This window comes from Misgurnus anguillicaudatus, unplaced genomic scaffold (assembly GCF_027580225.2).
Source record: "Misgurnus anguillicaudatus unplaced genomic scaffold, ASM2758022v2 HiC_scaffold_34, whole genome shotgun sequence".
NCBI classification, from domain to species: domain Eukaryota; kingdom Metazoa; phylum Chordata; class Actinopteri; order Cypriniformes; family Cobitidae; genus Misgurnus; species Misgurnus anguillicaudatus.
This window is the reverse complement of record NW_027395284.1, coordinates 2,878,434-2,885,812: the sequence shown is the minus strand read 5'-3', so window position 1 is coordinate 2,885,812 and position 7,379 is coordinate 2,878,434. Positions and strand designations below refer to the sequence as shown.

Sequence of the window (7,379 nt, the reverse complement as noted above, 5' to 3'; positions counted from 1 at the left end):
AAGCTAGCTATGTCCCGATTATCTTGATGGTTCTACAAATTATCTTATCAGATTTTCTCTTGGTGTAAGGTGTGTTAAGAGTGTCCGAACCTGATCAGAAACATGTTTAATATTTACGATCAGAAATCCTAATGTGTGGGGGGAACCCTGATGAAAAACGCACGCACGCTCTTGAGATTATCCCGTGAAACAAAACAATATCCAATCAGACAACGAGATGATGGAAGACGGAAGCAGTCATGGCGCAGCACAAAGTGAAGTTGATGCAAAGTGAACTTGTACAGACCATGTTCCCGCCGTCTCCACGACTTCACCCAAACCCTTTTCTTTTTTTCCCTTGAATTTCATTGAAAATCATTCCAAACACTATCATTGACGTCTTTCTGCATATAGATTTTGCAAGACTTCCTGTGTTTACAGTCGAGACTGTTTGCATGTAGTGTACTGTATTTGAGACATCATGGCACACCACACACTATAGGAGCAAAATGATTAAATCTATGATCTATTTATCTTCATGTTTGTGGTCTATCACATTTTGAAAATCTTATAAGATGTAAAAAATGTTTTGGTAGTACCCAGCATCAGACATTTACGTACCCGTTTCACGCGCTTTCAAAACGAAACTACACAGCAAAATCACCAGTGTTAATTTTTCAGGGATGGTGTTAAATACACAGTGTTGATGCTGTTTTAACACTATCTGGTAATAAAATAACACTGCCATTGCTAGGCCAGTGTTATATCCATGACAGTGTCAGTGTAAAACAAGGGTGTTATCAGATTTCACTCTGAGCGGTGTAAATCAAGCCACGCCTCCACTAAACATTTCCTGTCAGGGATTTTACCGCCATTTTCTTTCAAAGGAGGACTGAAGAGAGCAGGTAAATCTCATAATATTTACATGGTTTAGCTAAATTAAACTGTTATTTCTCTGTCTGACTCTACACAGCCATATGCCAAAAAACCTAAATAAGATATTTTTCCCATTTTATTTCCCCTTTGTTCGTTATTTGGTTCAGTTTAATCAGAGCTACCTTGTGTTACGTTGTTCCCTTGTTAGTTTGGTATAAAGTTAAACTTCTAGCTAAAAGTTTTAACCAAGAAGGATAATATTAACAGGAGATATGAATGAATGTAAGAATTGAACCATGATAAAACGCGACATGCACTACAAATTGAAGGTATGAAATTAAGTTAAATGAAAGCTCGTTTATTCACCATATGATGCTCGTTATGAGGTAACTTAATCATATAGGCTAGATACCGTGAGTTAACGAGGTCGTTTACATGCACGTGAGTGCACGGATATCGGTTAATTATTCAAATTACTGAAAAACACGGAGAAAACCGCAACCGCATCGTCATGTGTTTTTTTTTAGATGTAACTGTTATGCAAACAGGGAAAATATCGCCAAACCAACAATTCATTTTACCTCAGAATATGCACAGATTGGATGCATTGTGTGTTGTAAGCTTTTCGTGGCGCTAGATGTCAGACAGATGCAAATAGCAAATACATACGAAAGTGTAAAACGTGTATGGCGAACATTTGTTTTTCTGTCATTATAGATGCTAGTTTGGTGAAAGTACACACTGAGTGCTTCAAATCATTCAGAAGAGATGCTGTTTTTAGGGCAGTTTATAAAGAAGACCTGACATGGATGACTTCCAATGAGAAACGACTGCTAATACTTATATAAATTCATTACAGAAGGTAAGTTTTATTTATACATATAAATCATTTTATTTGACATAACTGAACAGTTAACCAATCTTTTTAGTATATGTAGTTTTGTACATATTATGGTTATTAATCAGGCAAGAAAGTGACATGACCTGCTGCCAACTTTAATAAAAATATATTATCTTCTCATACATTGTTTTGCTATTGATATCATATTAAATAGCAATCAAATTGATTACTATTTTGAAAATGTATAATTGAAGATTCATATTGTCTTGAGTGCTGTTTTTAATATAAAAAGAATGTTGAGTTTTCAGAGTCTTTATTGTCATTTTTTTGTAATAGGACCCTACCAGACTATATTTGAATACGGCATACCAGTGAATTCTGGAACTGTTATTCCTTAACCCAGTTTGGAGGATAAGAGCTTACCAACTAGTTATGTGAGTACACACAGTACTTTAGTACTGTACACTGTCTCTAACATGATTATACTGAGATGATTTTGATTCAAATAACGGTTAAAACTGCATCCTTTTTGGTATTTTCTTGACCCTTTTGTCTTTGAAAATCTGCAGAAATATGCTGAGGTGATGTATTGCAAAATAGCCAACATACAACAATTAAAGGATAATTGCAGACTACATCCTGATGAAGATATGGATGACCCTCTGTCTGGTCAACAGGAGTTTAAATATGGTAAGTGTAAATGGGTTTGCTACTTTTACGGTTTTAAAGTTTAACTGTATACTCATGGTGTTTAAATTCTGTTTTGCTAGGACGGGACAGTTATGTGGCAGCTCTTCCCTGGCTCATTTACCTCTTGCCTTCATTTGTGAAAGGAGGAAAGACTGGAGAGGGTCAATGTGCAACTGAAGCTACTGATTGTGCTGTGTAAGTTTTTTTGGTATTTTGTTCTAATTGTTTATTCAGCAGTTAGTTTGCTTGCATTGTTCACCCCATGTAAATGCATACAAGTTCATAAATACACATCAAATACATTCATCAAATACACTCTTTTAAAACACTCTTAGGTGATGAGCATCAATCCATGCTTTGAGGTGGATGGATCAGCACAGCCCTGCCTGCTCTGCGTTGGGAACAAAAGTTGCATCCAGAATTTTTGCATCATTCTGGACAAAAAAGCCATTCCCTGCATGATGAAGACCACTGATGCAGCCTTCCACTACTGTACAGTAAAACAACTACAGAACTAAATACCAGGTTGGAACGTGTTTAAGAAAAATGAAACGTCTTTTGAATTGAAATGTCTGTTTTGTTATGGAAAAATCTTTAGTATTGTGAAGGATAAGCATTTCTGCTTGCCGATAAGGTAATTGCATGTATTTTAATGTTCAAGTTTTGAGTAGGGTGGCTAATTTTTTTTAACTCTTATTTGATTTATTAAAGACCTTTATAATAAGTGGTTTTCATGTCACTGCGCTGTGGTATAAGATAACTTTCATTATTCCATACTGTATTCTGTTTCTAATTGTAGCTGAGGTATTTAAATAAGCAGTGTTAAATGCAAAGTGTTGTGTGTATCAATGTAAATATTAAATGTGATTTACTTTAATAAAAAGAGGTTTTGCAATATTTCTTGTCATTTTTCTTTTATAGAAACAACCCATTAGCAACAAAAGTGGCTATTACTCAGTATTTTAACACTTAACATTGTTGAATTCACATTACACTGGTGTTGACCTTAAATTAGGAGTGTTAATTTTTAACACTGTATTTCTGTGCCAACACCAGTGTAGTGTGGAAACAACAATGAATAGTGTTGAACAAAGTGTAAAATTTAACAATATTGAGTGTTAAATTAACATATAATGGGTGTTGTTAAATTAACACTACACTTTTGACTAAATTAACACAGTGTAGTGTGGACACATATACACACTTTGCAGGTGTTAAATTTGACACCGTGTGTGTTATTTTAACACCAGTGATTTTGCTGTGTACGGCAATCAGACGCTTTAGTTTTATCAATGAAAGGCTAAAAATAGCGCTGTTCACGCCAAGTCAGAAAAGACGTAAAACTTGTGTTTAATACCTCAGATTAGATAAATGGGTGGAGAGAAGGCAACCGCGTGTGGCTGTTGAACGCATTCAACCACATGTGCGTTCCGCAACTACAAAGCGATCAGATCGAAAGTGGTTTCGACTACCTCTGGATGTGGTTGAAAGTGGTCGAAAGTGGATGAGCTCAAAACGTTTTGAACACTGTTTTCACCTGGCATTAACGTCGTTGTGATCCGATCGATGAAAACGCATGTTAATACCAAGTGTAAACAGCCTCTTTGAATCGCGCTCTGGCCCGATCACACTGTTCAAAAAGCAGACCTTGTTCATATTACTACCTCAAAGGTACATATTGCTACCACCTATTAGCTTCATATTGACATTAGCTTTGAAATGTGAAAGAAAGTAGTGTTTTATTTTAGATACAATGCATTAGGGGTGACCCCGAATAGTCGAAGATTCGATGCATCGATAGGAGAAGCCTGATTCGACTACCAATCTCACAGTCGAATCGTCGCAGATGTGTTATGAAATGAGGATCATTCAATTTTGGCCGTATATGGGTGCACACATTATCTGATTTCACATATAACAGCTTTCTCACAATATATTAATATACAGCATATTATGATAATGCTGCAAATAATATGTGAAGTAACAGCTTTCAATAAATATTTTTAAAATGCGTTAATAAATCCAACATCCCTGTGACCGGGCTACACGGAGGTTTCTTCGTTAATAAACCATTGCCTCTTTGTTTCTACATTTAAAAGACAAAGCTGGCAATTATATTATGGCTATACTTTTCTATTCTTTTAATAATTTATTTTATTTTATTTATAAATCACTCTGGGTTATCTGATTTAACTATTTGGCTTGTGTTTTGTTTTTGTGCACTTGAGGCATTTTGCATATTTGTTCTGCACTTTGTTACTTCTGACCTTATTTTATTTAAAAAAATGTATCTATTATAAACGTAAATTCTGATCTAATTTAAGTCTGTAAATTTTGGATAGCTTTTCGTTGTATCGATGTTGCGCTATTGCGTGCTGGCCATGTTTGCGCATGTAATTTAGCCGAACGGGCGCTCTGCGTCTCATATTTAGAAGTTCATCAAACTAAACATTAAAAAACGGATGTTTTTCGACGGGTATAAGTTTTTAAAATGTATTTATCATACATTTTGGTTATCTTGTCAAAAGCTAAACTACAAAACAGGTAAGCCGTTTTTTAAAATGTCGGTGATGAAACGGAAACTATCTGCACCGAACCTATTTCTGCCTGACACGAATGTCTTTCTTGTGATTTAATATTATGGTTGGTGTTCACTTTTAAATGATAGCAAAGAGATTCCTGAAATAAATAATATCATCAGGTCTTTCTGTATCTAAAGTGAATACAGAGATGATCAAAGTCAGAGCAAGCAAGCAGGTATTTCTGTGCTAAATAATAACGCATAGTGTCTATAAAATCATTAATTTCAGTGTTTTTCATGTTATAAATTAACGTTTAATGAATTGTAAATAAAGATTAGTTTTTATTATTTGCAGTCACAATCACAAATTATTTGTCATTTCTCATTTGTCGGGGTTTTTTTTGGTCATGACTGCTTTGACGCGCTATATCTCCAAATTAAATAAAAACACCTAATTGTAGCCGGGGTTTCCAAGGCAAAATAACCTTTGTTATTTTTTTAGGTTTAGTTATCAAAATGTATTTTTGTGTGATGTTCTGTAGATCGTGGCTTTAAAATGTTATGAGGAATAAATAAACAAATGTTGCCTTATATATTTTACCTTAAAAAAATAAATATATAAATGCATCGTCAGTTTTGTCTTCGTTCATCACTTGAAAGACAGTTTTGGTCACTTTAACAGAAAGTTGTTTATGTGTGCTGCTTATGAAAGAAAATAAAAGTTACCAATTTGTACCTGGTCTGGCCCCCTCCCAACCCATGCAGACAAACATAGATATGATTCGACTATCGGTCGACTATGGAAAGATTCGACAATTCTGATTCAAATATGTAAATCCTTAGTCGAGGACACCCCTACAATGCATATATGTATTAGATATATAATAGTAAATGGTATATTTTATACTTAAATACAGGGTTCCCACACTTTAGTTAACTTCAAATTCAAGGACTTTCCAGGTCTAATACCCTCAAATACAAGAACTAAATGTGGGGACACATTTCAAGTGAGAGCAAGGTTACATTGAGTTACCTTTTAAGATACATTGTTACAGTTCACTTTCGAGGGAACTTGCGCTGCGTCACTGCGGTGACACTTTGGGGACGCCACCAAGGGTATGTGCATCTGAATGTGTATATCAAATTCAACTAATGGTGAGGCTTAACGACAAAGACAGGGTGACACGGTAGCCAGGAAGTATATCGCTATCTGAAATATTGCCAAAGACAGCGTTACAGAGACGCAGGAAGTATTTCAAATGAGACGCAGCGTCTCGTTCCCTTCTCAGGGAACAACAGTTACATACGTAACCCGAGATGCAATCCATTAAAACACACAAATGTTAATATTAGGTACGATTTACGATTTATGTTTATGACAAAGGTATTCACGACATTACTGTCCGACGTATGGGGTTCAAGTCATTCACTTATTTTTGTCCACTTCTTTCCAGTGTCATGTGATGGGAATTTGTTAAGAAATGAACAAGCGAGTGCACAGCATTTGTCTTCTTCTAAATGTATATCATCACAGGAGCACCGGTCAATGACTTTAGGTCTATTACATTGTAATAAGAGGAAAGCAGCAGCATTTTTACTGGTGGTTTTGTAATGATGAACAGTGTGTGTGTGTGTGTGTGTGTGTGTGTGTGTGTGTGTGTGTGTGTGTGTGTGTGTGTGTGTGTGTGTGCTTATAAAGTAAACAAAACTGGGTTGTGAGTTAAGTCCCATGTGACAATCTTAGTTACATAACAGCAACTGTAATCCCCCCTCCTCTCTCTCTCTCTCTCTCTCTCTCTCTCTCTCTCTCTCTCTCTCTCTCTATTTTCTATAAGCTATTGTGTATTGTGTGTTAGGAGTGACAATGCCTTAAGGAGTTACAGTAGCTTCTCTCTGTGACAGCCTCCTCTCTCTCTTTAGTATTTTGTATAAGAGTGAAACCATTTATACCAGTAGTTTACTCATATACCATTAAATGAAGACACGAACATACACACAAAGAAAAAATATTTGCCTTGTCGCAAACATTTAAGCGTTGTAAAAGTATCTGCAAAAATACCGGCTTACTACTATAAAACTACATTGGGGTAACTTTGTGTAAGCTATAATCATATTACGATTACCTGACTGCATGGTAATCATTTTTATAGAAATATTATACACCATCTGTCACGACTTCTTAACTGACTATTACCCAATAATGGAGATGTTACCAATGAGGACATCACCGCAGCACAAACACATTCTGTCACGGTAGGAAAATCCATTGTTTTCCTCCGTGTCATGTTTGTATGTGTGTGTTGTTCACTTACCCTGCCATGTGCTCGTTAGAGCAATCCCTGTCACCTGTGTGTTGATTGTCTCGCTCCAGCTGTTCATCATTACATCATCTCCATATATACTCACCTGACTTTCTGTTCCCTGCCAGATTCTATTGTTTGCTCAGTCTCCGTGTTGCTTGGTTGTTCCGTG

The 7,379-nt window shown here is 35.9% G+C and overlaps 1 long non-coding RNA gene across 2 annotated transcripts; it reads left to right on the top strand.

Annotated features, from left to right (window-relative positions):
* Window positions 1-628: 628 nt before the first annotated feature.
* Window positions 629-3,283, top strand: LOC129453809 (uncharacterized). Of its 2 annotated transcripts, XR_012368896.1 has the most exons (6): window positions 629-884; window positions 1,573-1,717; window positions 2,033-2,130; window positions 2,266-2,386; window positions 2,467-2,581; window positions 2,722-3,283. It is a non-coding gene; the product is annotated as an uncharacterized lncRNA (long non-coding RNA). The 2 variants fall into 2 exon arrangements; XR_012368895.1 differs by lacking the exon at window positions 629-884 and having other exon boundaries at window positions 898-1,717.
* Window positions 3,284-7,379: the final 4,096 nt, after the last annotated feature.